The sequence below is a fragment of the Anolis carolinensis genome, chromosome 1 (genome assembly GCF_035594765.1).
Source record: "Anolis carolinensis isolate JA03-04 chromosome 1, rAnoCar3.1.pri, whole genome shotgun sequence".
Classification (NCBI taxonomy): Eukaryota; Metazoa; Chordata; class Lepidosauria; order Squamata; family Dactyloidae; genus Anolis; species Anolis carolinensis.
The window spans coordinates 356285596-356300996 of NC_085841.1; the positions used below are offsets into that span (position 1 = coordinate 356285596).

The window sequence follows — 15401 nt, forward strand, 5'->3', positions numbered from 1 at the left end:
GAGGAAGTACAGCCACTAGTGGACAGTGAAGCAACAGCTCCCCCTGTGACCAGAATCGTGAAGCTGGAAAAAAAATGTTAAATGCCTCTGTGTCTGTCTATATATGTTGTTTGTCTGTTGGCATTGAATGTTTGCCATATATGTGTTCATTGTAATCCACCCTGAGTCTCACCCGGGGTGAGAAGGGCGGAATATAAATGCTGTAAATAAATAAAATAAATAAATAATTCATAACAGCCAGTAGACTGTTAGGAATTGTGAGAGTTGAAGTCCAAAACACCTGGAGGACCAAAGTTTGCCCATGCCTGCTAGATTCATGCTGGAAGACCTAGAGAGAAATAAAGATAATAATAATAATAATAAGAATAATAATAATAAGAATAAGAATAATAAATAACATACCTTTCTTCTATCTCACAGTGGTTTCTCTCCCTTGATCACTTTTGCTAATTGCCTAAAAGCTGATTTTCAGGATGCTTTGGCCATTGTTTCAGTGACCTAGCTGCCCCTTTGCATCTAGGTTTATGTAAGTACTGCTGAGATTTTGCTTAGCCTCCTTGGTTGTCCTCACATGGAAGGAAATGTGCTTCTACAGAGTGTCTATAAATATGTGCTTGCTGATTTGAAACTCTGTACTCCCTGGAACAGCTTCATGTGCCTCAGCATATTGTTACCTGGGTTTTTACAAGAGACAGCTGCCATATGTTCACCCTGCCAGGCAATCAAAGGCAAAAGCCAATTACAACAGCAATGTTGCAGACATTAAATATGTGGTGAAAAGCCAAAAGAGACTGTCTCAGTTCTGTGATCACAGAGCTTTGCAATCAGGTTTTTTTTTAGGGTTTTTTTTAGTACAAATTTCTTTTGATCCGTCTAAAACTCATCAGAGCTGTAATTAACTACATTGACATGTGATGGCCATTACCATTTTGTTCCTATCGAGGAGTCTGTCCTTTGGCTTGATGAAGACGCCTCATTATCAGGACAAAAAGTTCCCTGTAAAAAGCATAAAAGGAAATGGGAAATGTGTACCTGGGAAACCCAGGTCTTAATCTGAAGATCAGGCATCCAATTTATACACCTTTATTGGAGCTGAGCAAAAGCTACCTGAGTTTTGATGTGTTGTTGAAGGCTTTCATGGCCAGAACCACTGGGTTGCTGTGAGTTTTCCAGACTGTATGGCCATGTTCCAGAAGCATTCTCTCCTGATGTTTTGCCCACATCTATGGCAGGCATCCTCAGAGGTGGTGAGGTTGCCTGGGTTTTGTTTTGCAAACATTATTGGCCTTTTCCTCTGATTAACTCAAATTATATTGTCCTCACTTGCATTCATTTACGATGTATCCAAACCCAACTGGATATTTCACATTGTGCTCTAATCTCATTTTCCATAGTTGACTGCTTTGCGTATCACCTATATGGATGGAAAGATGATTGGGAAATATTCAGTGGATAGAAGGAAAACAGATTTCCCAAGTGCTGGCAAACCCTGATAAGAAAAAATGCTAGGAAAATTAGAATCTTTCTTTGTGGGGAAAAATTCATTTTCTCCCACAACCTTTTGCGTTTTAAGCATAGGAGGGAAATGTTTTTGTATAGAACATATGATTATGCAGACACAAAAACACAGAGATATGCATTTCCCCCAAAGAGTCCTGAAAGGTGAACTTAAAATCCATGTAGTTTTTAAAGACTTACCTGCAGCAGGGAGAAAAGTGGCAAAGTGTTTTTGTCGACAAGAATGCAGTTTATGAAGATTTACTTCTGACCCTTCTGAGTTCTGGGCTTTTTTCTTTCTTTCTGCACATAAATTTGTGGATATTTTTGGTATGCACTTTTCTACAGTAAGCATTTTCTCCACTGACTAAAGTGTGCTGGTGCCCATTTTTCAAATGCAGGCATTTTTAATTGTGCTCTTTCACTTTCCCATAATTCAAAAGCATAAAAGAAAAGAATCTCAGTTTTTCTCCCGATGATGGAAATCCAAAGTGCACACTTTAATTAATAAGCCTGCAGACCATTGCATTAATAATAATAAAATTACTTTAGTTTGAATTTCTTTTATAGTTAGAGCCTCACCAAAATAGCTCTTACCAACCTTCATAGAATATGGGAGTCTTAGAAAATGGTCTTTGTAAATCACCTTTTTTTTTTGCACAAAAACAGAGAAAATTAGGAGTTTTGGACCACAACTACCAAGATTTTAAGATTGGACATAGATATATGAATGCTGGCCACATAACCATGGAGGTATCTACAGACAACACTGACTCTTCGGCTTAGAAATGGGGATGAGCACCAACCCCAGCATTAGACATGACCAGACTTAATGTCAGGGGAAAACCTTTACCTTACTATCTTTATGGATATAAATGAGCTGTGATCTGTTGGTGACATACACCTAAGTAAATGCCTTTACATGTGTAATTTGATCTTTTTAAAAAAATTCTTCAAACACAGACCAACAAACCTACACACAAAATATAGAACACTAGACAAAATAGATAAGATCCCAGCACTGTCCCCCAACCCATGAAACCAAAACCATACAAATACTTTTTCTTCATATAATAAGCTACCTGGATCCCTGTTTGTTGTTGCTTTGAGCTTCCCAGTCATTTCTGACTTATGTCAATCCTAAGACGAACCTATTACAGAGTTTTTTTTTTCAACTAAGAGTGTGTTTCCTTGGTCAAGCTTCGTGATCCCTGGTCTCCAAACCACTACACTATGCCATACAGCTGTTCCTTCACATTTGCAGTATTGACTTTTGCAGATTTGATTTAAAATGTTCTGCCTTCAATTGTCTAGATCTTCCAGTACAATTCTATGGTCAACTTCTTCTAATGCTGGAGGTCCTAGAGAAAACCTTTTAAGGAATGTCTAAGTCTCCCAAAGTGAATCTATAGTCAATTTCCAACAGAAGTTGACCAGAGAACCATTTTGGAAGACCTCAAAAATCCTAGAGAGCTATTTCCTCAGGTTAAAAAATAGCAATTTCTTTATTCATCCCTCCCCCTTTCATGAGAGTCCTGTGCTCCTAACTCCAGATAATGTGGAACCTTGGATTCAACTTGTTGATCCATCATTCAACAATTGATTTAATGGGTTTAATGGGTATCCTCCAGCTGGGACTATCCCACAGGATTCAATTTATGCAGTTGTAATTCATGGTTGCATGACTATTCCTCTGTCTTATAGTGTAAGTACATGAATTTAGATTTACTAACTATGTACAGTAGAGTCTCACTTATCCAACACTCGCTTATCCAACGTTCTGGATTATCCAACACATTTTTGTAGTCAATGTTTTCAATGCATTGTGATATTTTGGTGCTAAATTTGTAAATACGGTAATTACTACATAGCATTAATGTGTAATGAACTACTTTTTCTGTCAAATGTGTTGTATAACATGATGTTTTGGTGCTTAAATTTGTAAAATCATAACCTAATTTGATGTTTAATAGGCATTTTCTTAATCTCTCCTTATTATCCAACATATTTGCTTATCCAACGTTCTGCCGGCTCGTTTATGTTGGATAAGTGAGACTCTACTGTATATGTAAATTTAGACTATGCAAGCATGATGTAGGATCTTGGCCATCGATACAGCGATGTACAGAGATACAGATACATGTAGAGAAAGATGTTTTGATACGTAGTTGTGGGTTTTTAATAGGCACATAGATCTGACTGTCAGTGTGGGAGCTGTGTTTTTGGAGCCTGCCTGGAGCAACTGTCTTGTTACCCAATTTTCCTCAAAATATGACAGGAGCGCTGTGTCCATGTCAGAAAATTTGCTGAGAATAAATTAAAAGAACAGCAAAAGAAGCCACCTCGACATGGCAACAAGCTGTTCAGCTTTCCTATGTTGTCTTGATGGCACCTGCCAGCTTGACACATGGAACATTTTGATGAAAACTATCAACGTTGCCCCCATCGACTTTGGGCCTGCCATACAAGGCAAGTATTTTGTAGGTCTTTGTGTCTCATGCCTATTACCTGTGACATTGCTGACACAGCAAGGCATGTGGCGGAACAAACATGATATGGCTTTAGTCCACAGATGTCGGCGATGTCTCAGTAATGAGATCGGAAACAAGAACATTCTGAAAAAACTTGGCTTTTCCGGCTTTTGACAGAAAACTGAATTACTGGCTCCTTGTGACAGCTAATGCAACTGACTGCTTGACAAGTGTTGTTTGTCTTGATTGGCACTGCCAATGAAAGGGAATCAAATGTGACCAGAGAGGAGTGTGCATTTGTGTGAGAGCTGTGTGTACCATGATCAATCGGACAGTAGATGGAATGAATTAAAATGAGGAAAATGTATGTTTTCTGCTGTTGTCTTATGAACATTCCCTTATAGAAGCAGTTTCACATTTTGTCCAATGTGACACATCCGCATTGAGTTCAAGCTCACAGTGGCATTACTGCACTTGGATGTGCAGTGCGCACTGGTACATGTATGCATTTGGTTGTACATTCAGTTGTGAATTTGCCGCCTTGCCTCAGTTGCCACTCCATTCAAGGGATACATAGCACAATTAATGTAGAGTTTTATGCTATGCCCAATGTGGAATCTTGCTTTTCTTGTGTCACATTTACATCCCATATGAGCTCAGTTCAATACTTACGATGGGAATTAACACCAACCTAATCCTCCAATGACTATCTGTGTATTTCTTCTTATTGGCTCTGTTTATTAATTATATCTGTGAGGTCAATTTAGGAGTATTTCAGATTTTTGAATTCTGGGCAATAAGAATATAGAATAAAAATTATATACATGATAGTCAAACTCTATAGAATTTTCACATGCTATGGCAACAGCTGAGCAAAACAAAAGGCAGTAAGATACGTACTAACTCCCTATCTATCTTATTTAGTTGTTCTAAATGTTATTGGATCAGAAGAATATGTCAAGAACATTTTATACATAATTAACTTTATACCTGATTGAAATCAAAAGGAACTTATGGCAATTTCTAAGTAAATTGTTCTCTTTGGCCTGGCTCTGTCTCATTTAGACATTATGGTCACTTTCTGACTTTTCTCTTTCGTCGTGCTTTTCCTGTTGAACCCTCCAGGCAAATAAAAAATATACATAATTCCACAAAGGTCAGAATGTGGAAGAAAAAAATAGAAATGAAACAAAACGTTGTTTGAATCACTGATAGTACCATCTTGACACAGGCCACATCTCCCCTTGTTATCTAGAGTACAAATTGAATAAGGAGGGATATAACCGTGCAGCAGTGAGGATCTGTGTGAAGAACCCCACTGGCTAATCTCAAATTATTCTGAACTAGCCTTTCGCTGCCTCAATTAGGGAAGAGCTGAAATGCTCAAGTGACGCTGATCGCTCCTCTCTGACCTGCGGGGTCAATAACACTCCACAAAGCTTGGCCATCCTCACAATTATCATAATGGGATTTTTCCTCTGCAAGCAGATGTTCTGTGAAGTGTGAATAGGGTGGCACTGTTAACTAATCAAGAAGCAGAAGGAAATAACCCATATAAGTTCAGTGGCATTCATGCATAGCATTTTCCAAATTTTCTGCCTGCTGGGACCTGCTTCCTTCAAGCACATCAGAGAAACGATGCTAGATCAGAACAAAAGTCTATATAAGCTAAATAGTCTATTCTAGACATTGGCAAACTTCAGCCCTCCAGGTATTTTGGACTTACTGACTTTTATGAATTGTGGAAGTTGAAGTTCAAAACACCTGGAGGGCCGAAGTTGGTCCTTGCCTGGTCTATTCTCACAGTGGTCAGCTAGTTACTAGTTAGTATGCAATGCAGGACATATGTGCAATGGTACCAATAGCTTGGCAAAGTTACTTTTTGAATTATATTGTTTGTTGTTAGTCCTAGTTAGCTAGATACACTAAATCATTGAGGTTTTCCTAGCTGCCTTGTGTTCCACTCCTGAGAAAATAATATAAAATATTAAAATAAATGATATAGATTAATACATACTAAATGTTGAATAGATTAATGGATGACTTGATGGATGGATAGATAGATAGAAAGATAGACCGAACTATATAAGGGGTGGGGAACTGTGGCAGCCTAAGGGTCTTAGTTATGCTTAGAGAGCCATGTCCTCTTATTGCACCTTCTCCTGCAAACAACAACAATATTCCCAAGTTCTCTTCAGGAGACCTAAGGGTCTGTTGTAAATCAGCCACCAGAGACTGGTGGTTTAACTGATGATTTAGAGAGGATTGTGGGCTTGCCTGTGGCACAAAGTAATGGGCCCTCAAGTCTGGGAAATGATGGTTCTCTCTGTGAGAAAACAGGCTCAGAAAGTGCAGGGCCTCAAGGGAATTCAAGGAAGTCAGAAATAGCAACAGCAGATAAGGAATCAAGTGAAGAGTTTAGTGATAGGGAACCCACCTGCAGCTATGGAGATCAACAAAAGTCTATGTTGATCTCCGTAGCTGCAGGTGGGCTCCCTATCACTCAGCTCTTCACTCGATTCCTTATCTGTGATCTCCTTATCTTTGACTTTGTTGGTTCTCAAAAATAAATTAGAGAGATTATGTGGGAAAGTTGGGAAAGAAATTCATGGGAAATGGAATGATTTCATGGGTGTCTATTAAACAAGTTGTTTACCTTAAGGTCAGTTCAGGCAACATTGCGTAAGAGTGAGAAGCTAAGCCTGAGTTCTCTTGTTCCTGGTTCAAGTCAAGCTCTGGTTTTGGATTTTATATATCTTGGAAGTTTCCTGTGTTCCTGTTCATGTACTCCTGTTGAAGTATTACTAGTGATACCTTCCTGATTGTGGATGTATGTTGTATCTGTGATTTCTGGCTGTTCCTGCTACCTCTGGGACTTTATGCGACATTTGGATTATTATTTGGATATCACCTGTTGCTAAACCTTTTTGGGTTATATATCTTCCTTTCTTATTCCTGATTTTTATTTGCTTTTTATATGTTTTTACAATAAACTGTTTGCTTATATTCTTTGGCTCCTGTGTGGTGCAGTGGTTAAAGTTATTTCTAGGCCTGGAGTGCAGCAAGGTCAACTTTAGGTCCATTTTTAGACCATAGTAAATGAGCAATAATTTCTTATTCACACTCTGTCTCAAAAAGTATTATTTTGTGATGGAAATACCTTGGAAATTTTCCAAGAGGTAACTTTGGAATAAGAAAAAAATGAATTTATTTCAAAAATGTTTTGGATTCTTGGGGCAGGATTCAAACATGGTGGAAATCACCCCTATATCTTCTATAAGACATTTTGGAACTTTAAAAATACTTGATCCCTAGGCTTTTCTGGGCCCCCAAAATTGATGCTAGGGTGCATGATGTTACTATTCAACAATTCTGTGGGTTTTCAGTATATTGTGCCTCAGTTTTTGACCCTGCTCCTATGCCTCTAATAACAGCCTCAGCTGTTGGAAATTGGCATAAGCAAGGACACTCCTATTTACTTAATAGAGCTACATCTTTTGCCAGTTCTGGGCACAGCATCCGTGGACAACAGCGGGGACCTCAGCTGTGTAACTGCTTTAATTATGATTTCAATAAGTCCGTTGCAATATCGATGCTTCAGCCCAGACTGAGTTTTGTGCGCTCATTGCCTGATTTGCAGGGGGTAACTCTGCAGGGTTGCCGCAGTGCTAGAAGCAGGTTTTTCTAGAAGGGGAAAATGCTGTTAAAACCCTAATTAGCTAAATGCTAATTGAAGCCACATGGCGTCCAGCCAGGCTCAGCCACAGCAAGCTGTCTCCTTGGGTCATTGCGGTATCCTCAGAGACTTGGCAAGGCTCATTTCATTTCCGTTGCCTTTCCCATGTCTCCTGCTCTGGATGGCTGGGTCTGGGCTGCCATTCCACCCCTGATGTGGCATCATTCTGGGGAAAATGCAGGAAATATAAAATGAAGACACAGACCTAGTGCTCATTATTTCTGGGGATTAGACTTTAATGATATCTGGAGAGCCCATAAGTGGCCACTGCTAATGTCCATTTCAGTACTAGAAAATAAAGTACCTGGAGTGACTTTGGAAGTACAGAAAATGCTTGGAAGCCTATCTCCTACAATTTCACTGTAGTAAAGGCTAGCAACTATGCTGACCAACGATTCTGCTGGAAGCTGTGGCTTCCAAGGATTCTCCAGGCAAATAGTTTTTTCATCCAAATGCCCTCTGCCTCTTGGCATCTTCACCATGTTTTTCCTGGGGAGACTTGAGCCATTTTAATTCATGGGTAAGTCTTTAAAAAAAAACCCTGTAGTGGACTTCCATTCAAATCCTATTTTTATAAAGGTCTCTCCAGAACCTAAAGAACCAGGAGAGGCAAAAATATGGCAAAGTACCCCTATAAACCCTAGACCAAGCATGGGCAAACTTCAGTCCTCCAGTAGGCAGTTAGGAATTGTGGGAGTTAAAATCCAGAACACCTGGAAGGCTAAAGTTTGCCCATGCCTGACCTACAGAGTATTGGAGGCTTTTGCGGCACATTTTAAATATATTTTGGCGGTGTGAGGAACACTGGATGGTCTCTGGTGGACTAAGAGGCCTGGTTTCTCATTGTTGGGCATTCCTAGCCTAGAGATGTTCCATGAGCTGATCTTTCTTCACAAGGGGGCAAAGACCTCAGGCATGGTCAGTGTAGACTTAGGGCCCTTCCACACAGCCATATAACCAAGAATATCAAAGGAGATGATCCACAATATCTGCTTTGAACTTTTGGAAAGGCATGACCTTGTTAGAAATCACAACCTTTCAGAATAAGGATGCCATAACCTTTTTGGAAAACCAGGAATCTCCCTGAGAAGAGTTTAAAACTCGCTTGAGTCAACCTTCTCCTTAGTGGTAAACATCCACTAGTATGCAAGGCAATTAGATTTCTCAGTTTTTAAACTGATATACCTACATATCTCTTTGAACTGTTAGGGACAAAGATATTCCAATACACAAACACACACAGAGACACAAACACATATATAGCAGAGTTTCAGAAGTGTTCTTTCAGTTGCCTCAAAAAATCTATGCTCCCGTAAAAATCTGGGTTTAAATGCTGTTAAGTGACAAAAATAAGGTAGACTTATTAAAAAGTAACATAGTTGATTTATTCACAAACTTCATGTATTCAGCATACAAGTACATTGCTTATCTGCCCAGTTACCGAAATAATTTGAAGTAGTTTCTCTGTGCAGATAACACAGAGCATCTTTCTTATAATCTTAACAATCCATAGTTTAAAGCAGGGGTCCTCAAACTTTTTAGGCCAAGGGCCGGTCCACCATCCTTCAGACTGTTGAGGGGCCGGATTATCATTTGAAAAAAAAATACAAACAAATTCCGATGCACACTGCACATGTCTTATTTGTAGTGCAAAAACAACAACAACAACAATGAAAGAACAATACAATATTTAAAAATAAAAACAATTTTAACCAACATACATTTATCAGGATTTCAATGGGAAGTGTGGTCCTGCTTCTGGCCAATGAGATAGTCAAGTTAATTAGGATTGTTGTTGTTGTTGTTGTGTGCCTTCAAGTCATTTCAGACTTTGGGCGAGCCTAAGTCTAAAATTTATTATTTATTTATTTATTTATTTACTGCATTTATTTACTACATTTGTATCACACCCTTCTCACCCCAAAGGGGACTCAGAGTGGCTTACAAATTATATGTACATACAATATATTATATTATTAGCATAGCACAATATTAGCATTATGTATTACTATATTGAAATATACCACTATACTGTAATATTATTAGTAATATTATATGTAATATAGAATATATAATTAATTTTATTATATGGTATTATTATTAGTGTTATATTGTATTACATTATAATATTAATATCAATATTATATGTATATACAATATATTATATTATAAAATTGAGGGTGGGGGCCAGGTAAATGACCTTGGAGGGCCACATCCGGCCCCCGGGCCTTAGTTTGGGGACCCCTGGTTTAAAGCATCTCTCTGTTTTGAGAGTCTAATAAAGTCTCTGTTGAAAGTCCAATGGAGTCTGAGTCCTGAACAATCCCAGATCTGCTCACATGGTCTTCAGCCCCTCCACCAACATAGAGTTAAGGAAAACTGCATACCAATATGCACATATACAATAAAGTAAGCAATCTCAATTATATACATAGCAAAAAACTAGTGGAGGCCTAAAGAAGGTTACTTTTTCCAACAGGAACTGGATTATCTGAGTCCACATTGCCATATAATCCAGTTCAATGTGGATTTTATGCAGCCGTGTGGAAGGGACCATATAGAGTGCATTATATAGCAGTGTAAATGGGAAGTTCTCTCACTTTCTTATTTTTCCAATACTAGCCGGAGCATTTACGCTCCGAATAAATCTCCATTTAAAAATATCTCTGTCGAAACCACTTTCCCATTACAGGATATTAAGCCTTGCGCTATCTTGGTTATTTTTAATAGGAGCAATTTGGAGAATTAATTGTAGCCTTTCCCCAAGTATAAAGTCAAGGCGCTTTTGGAATGCAATAATGATACACTTGCTGCTGAAGCCTATTTAGCTTAATTTGGCCAAGTATTTTATGCATACTTGCAGCCTCAACACACACACACATCCTTTCTCACACAAATACGTCAAGCCACTGTTTTATTTATTTAAAAGAACTAATGAAGAACTCTCGAGCGGTTCTCGAGAGAAATTGTGTCTTTGAAAAATACATAGTTTTTAAAGGGATTGCATTGTTAGACTGTTTCAGTATAAAGGTGGGGAGAAGCAGTTTTGTTGCATCTTTACAACTACCCAGTTTTTTTATAGCATTTTTTTTGTGGATTATGATCTACTTTCTCGGATACAATGGTGGAGAACATTAGTCCCACTTTAGATATATATGTACAGTTATATAGACTGGCATCATTCTTATCCTTCTGTAGGCAGAAAAAAATACTTTTATGTTTTTGCAGACCTCTGGAAGCTGACTGAACGCAAACAATGGGTTTGTAATAATGTGTGCAGTATTATCTCTTTCCTTCCCTATTTTAATAGCTATGCAGTGAATAGCATTTAATTCTATTGATACAGCTTGAATATCCCTTATCAAAAATGCTTGGGACCAGAATTGTTTTGGATTTTGGATTTTAAGCAGTATTTGCATATTCATATATAATTAGATGTCTTGGAGATGGGACCTGAGTCTGAACAGAAAATTCATTTATGCTTCATACACATACATCTTATACCAGGCACAGACAAACTTTGGCCCTCCAGATGTTTTGGATTTCAACTCCCACAATTCCTAACAGCCGGTAGGCTGTTAGGAATTGTGGGAGTTGAAGTCGGAAACATCTGGAGGGCTGATGTTTGCCCAAGCCTGCCTTATCCACATAACTTGAAAATACCTTTATGCACCATTACAGTTTTTATATGATTTGTACCTGTTTCAGCCTTTCTTCATTAGGATTTCCTGGCACTTAAGGGATACAAAAAGCGTGTTCCTTAAGTGCCAGGAAATCCTAATGAACAAATTCTTGCATTCACAAGAATCTTTGAGGAATGTATTCTATGCAAAAATGATATGGGATCTTTCTAAGAGAAATACAATTTTTATCTAGAGAAAACCACTTCATTCATTTATGAAGCGGGCCGCGAAAAAATTGTCTCTGCTCAAATCTCTGATTATAACCTGTTAAGTCCTTAATTAAGTTAATTAATAAAGTTAATATCGATATTATCTTTTTAGTGAGTGTATAACACACACACACACACACACACACACATACTCCATATATATAATGCTTTTTATTGAGCATTTCCAATTTATGCAACACGTGAAGGGGGAAAGGAAAAGCAAGAAAGAGAAAAAAGTTAACAAAATAATGAGAAAAAGGTGGGAATTATAAGAATTGCCTAAAATACCAAAAACTCCATGTATCCACTACATCAAAGAGAAGAGTAAGTTTTTAAACTTTTAATATTGTGATTAGATTGATTCAAATTTTATATGGCTATTTCTCTATAATAATAATAATAATAATAATAATAATAATAATAATAATAATAATAACAATAATAATAATTTATTTGTATTCTGCCCTATCTCCCTGAGGGGACTCAAGGCAGGTTCCAACAAACACAGACACAAGGCAAACATTCAATGTCTAGAAACAACAAAGACAGATAAAGGTAAAGGTTTCCCCTTTCGGCTCCGAGGAGTGGTACTCATCTCCTGTTCTGGGGGTTGGTGCTCATCTCCATTTCTAAGCTGAAGAACCTGCGTTGTCCATAGACACCTCCTAGGTCATGTGGCCAGCATGACTGCAGGGAGCACTGTTTACCTTCCTGCGGAGGCGATATCTATTGATCTACTCACATTTGCATGCTTTTGAACTGCTAGTTTGGCAGAAGCTGGGGCTAATAGCTAGAGCTCACCCCGTTCTGTGGATTCAAACCACCATCCTTCCAGTCAGCAAGTTCATCAGCTCAGCTGTTTAACCCGATTTGCCACCGTGGTCCCTAAGTTTCCGGTATTGCACTTTTTAAAAATTGTAAATCATTTTGAATCCCAGTTTGAGGGACATGGGGCATAAATAAAGTTAAGAAGGGGAAAGGAGGAAATAAGGAAAGTGTGCCAATGCATACCTCTCCTTTGAATCTACACTTAAAAAAACTGAAGGATCGATTTAGAATTGCTGAGACATGGTGCAACTGCAGGGGAGTTGTTTCTATTTTAAAGAAAAAGTTGGGATCTGTGGCTTCTTTTAGGTGTTTCTTTAATTAGCAAAATTATCGGGTAGCTTCAATGTCTTTTGGATGGTGAATGTATTTTGAGATATAGATCTGATTTTTAAAGGAGCTATGCAAAGGATAACATGACATTGTCCCATATTCCATGTGTAAAACTTAACCTTTTCCACCATTGATTTTTGTTTCAATACTGCCAATAGGATTGCGACTTGACCAGAGATGTAATTCACCAATTAGTAATTTTAAAGTAAAGGTAAAGGTTTCCCCTGATGTTAAGTCCAGTCGTGACCGACTCTAGGGGTTGGTGCTCATCTCCATTTCTAAGCCGAAGAGCCGGTGTTGTCTGTAGACACCTCCAAGGTCATGTGGCCGGCATGACTGCATGGAGCGCCGTTACCTTCCCGCCGGAGCAGTACCTATTGATCCACTCACATTTGCATGTTTTCGAACTGCTAGGTTGGCAGGAGCTGGGGCTAACAGTGGGCGCTCATTCCGCTCCCCGGATTTGAACCTGGGACCTTTTGGTCTGCAAGTTCAGCAGCTCAGCGCTTTAACACACTGTGCCACCAGGGGCCCCTTTTAGTAATTTTAGCAATTAGTAATTTTAGCTATTTTCTTCCTGCTGCAAGAAAAAATGTTGGAAGCTTATTCTGAATAATTCTGAGTACAATTTGCATGTGATCATTTTGCATAAAACCCACATTTTTTTACAGATTTACTTTTTGTGCAGAAAATACGGTTTTTTATGCAAAGCTACCACCTGCAAATTGTATTCAGAGTAAACCTGAAGTATGGAAATTATTGTTAGTCCAAAATTCTTCTCACTGAAGTTTCTCAACACTTAAAACCACTTAACTAAAGTAGGCACACTAAATCAATGGAAGTTCCTGTTGATTTAAGGGGTTTATCGTATGTAGGACTACTAATTGGATTTAAATAAATGAACTTTGGACACAGTGCAACTTAACAACCATGTAGAAAGGAGAAGGTTACGGCTTTATGTAGCAAATAGTTTGCTTGGAAGTGTTGTAAATCAGCCACCAGAGGCTGATGGTTTAACTGATGATATAGAGAGGATTGTGAACTTTCCTGTGGCACAGAGTGATGGGTCCTCGAATCTGGGAAATGATGGTTCTCTCTGTGGGAAAATGGGCTCGGACAGTGCAGGGCCTCAAGGGCATTCCGGGGAGTCAGAAGTAGTAACAGCAGATAAGGAATCGAGTGAAGAGCTGAGTGATAAAGAGGGTTCAAATGGGAACCCACCTCCAGCTACAGAGATCAACAAAGGTCTTCATTTACAAATCAGAGTCGAAAATAGATTGTGTTGTTCAGAAAGATTACATGGGAAAGTTGGGAAAGAAATTCAGGAGAAACAGAATGATTTCATGGGTGTCTATTAAACAACAAGTTGTTTATCTTAAGGTCAGTTCAGGCAACACTGTGTAAGAGTGAGAATCTAAGCTTGAGTCCTCTTTTCCTGGTTCAAGCCAAGCTCTGATTTTGGATTTAATATATTCTGACGGTTTTTGTGTTCCTGGTCATGTACTTCTGTTCAATTTATTCTTTCCTGATTGTGGATTTATGCTGTATTTGTGATTCCTGGCTGTTCCTGGCAGGGCCGGCCGGAGATAATTTAAAATATTAAGCGGGGGTGGAGAAAAGCGCCCCCCCCCCCCGCCGGCTCCGCGCAGGGGGTGGGGAAAAGTGCCCCCCCCCCGCAGGGGTGGGGGAAGCCTGACGGTGCCCCCCCGGGGACCTGCGCCCGAGGCGGCCGCTTCACGTGGCCTCTATGGTGGGGCCGGCCCTGGTTCCTGGACTTTGTCACCTCTGGAGCTTTATGAGACATTTGGAATATTGTTTGGATATCACCTGTTGCTAAACCTTTTTGGATTATATATCTTCCTTTCTTATTCCTTATTTGTATATGCTTTTAATATGTTTTTACAATAAACTGTTTGCTTATATTCTTGGACTCCTGTGTGGTGCGGTGGTTAAAGGTGTTTCCATGCCTGGAGTGCAACAGGAAGAGAGTTGCATTCATTTTCATGGGATTTCTATTTGCATTAAGTCCATGCCTGTAACAGGGAAACATATTTACTACTGTCCATTTAAAAATATCTCGCATTTGAGTTGGCAGAAAATCTGCTGTACACAAGGAGATGGAAAAATAGGGCAGCTTTTATAACAGGTAGGCAGCTCGTTAATAAACAGAATTTCACACACAGTAGCGTGTTCCAGTATACTGCCCACTTCCATGCAAAGCTACGTGTAAAATGGCACACATTTTAGTCTACACAGTGTCCTTTTCTCCTCTTTTACAGAATAACATTAAGTCAAAGCTAGGGAACATAGCTCTCCAAATAAGCTAATCCTTCAGTTCCCACTAGATATAGGACCTCATTCCTCGGAACGGGTTGGTGGTGGTGGTGAAGTATTGGTAATCCTCTTCTTAGTATGACATTCAGTGGCCTTCCATTTCCAATCACTTTATGGGATACCTACTTTTTCAGTCTCCTTTTACTTTCTCAGGCTGGATCTACACTGTCACATAAAGCCGTCTGAACTGCATTAAACTACATTATATGGGTCTTGCTGGTCCATCATGTTCATTTCAGCAGAACCAGAGCTTTAAAAATGTACCTTTTCCACAATCCTTGAGCTATCACTAGCCATGGCTTTGGGATAGGGT

At 39.0% G+C, this 15401-nt stretch overlaps 1 protein-coding gene across 1 annotated transcript in view; it reads left to right on the forward strand.

The window, feature by feature from the left end:
- Positions 1-15401, forward strand: part of kcnh5 (potassium voltage-gated channel subfamily H member 5) — a 296860-nt gene that overhangs the window by 164761 nt on the left and 116698 nt on the right. The gene's annotated exons all lie outside the window — the stretch shown is intronic.